The sequence below is a fragment of the Microtus ochrogaster genome, chromosome 7, assembly GCF_000317375.1.
Source record: "Microtus ochrogaster isolate Prairie Vole_2 chromosome 7, MicOch1.0, whole genome shotgun sequence".
In the NCBI taxonomy this organism is placed as follows: domain Eukaryota; kingdom Metazoa; phylum Chordata; class Mammalia; order Rodentia; family Cricetidae; genus Microtus; species Microtus ochrogaster.
In genome coordinates, this window is record NC_022014.1 from 62,757,221 (window position 1) to 62,757,909 (window position 689).

The window sequence follows — 689 nt, forward strand, 5'->3', positions numbered from 1 at the left end:
GAACTCACAGAGATCCGTCTGCCTCTGCTCCCGAGTGCTGGGATTAAAGGCGTGCGCCACCATCGCCCGGCTCAGACAGAATATTGTATACATAATAAAATAAATAAATATTTTAAAAAAATTGTAATGATCTTTTTTGAGAGTTGCAGTTTTAACAAAAATTAACACTAGAGGCCAGGTGTGGTGGTACCTACTTAGAGTCTCAACTGTAAGGGAGGCTGAGGCACGGGGATCATTTGAGCCCAGGACTGAGGTCAATGGTGGCAATACGTTGAGATGCTCCTGCCTCAACCAAACGAACTCAATCCATAAGGAGGCTGAAGTTAAAGCTTTGGAATTTAAGATGGTATCAGAATTGCTCCTACCAGAGAGAAAGCAAAGACTGGAGCTCCCAGGTAGGTTGAGAAGACTTGGAAATGTAACGCTGAAGTCAAGCACAGTGGCGCACACCCGTAATCCTGAGGCTTCAGGAGACTCAGGAAAGGAGGGCCAGCCTGGACTCAAGGAAACACAGGTGAGGGGACAGCCTATGGCCAGGGGCTGTGGTGCGAGCACGGGCTGCTTCTTTTCGGGCTTTCTCACCGCCTTGTCTCTTCAGCCTTTTCCTCTAAGCTGCAGAACCCATCCCGTCTCTTCCCACTTGGCCCTCTGCTTCCCTTCCAGCTCCGGACCCGACCCATTTCCCCCCC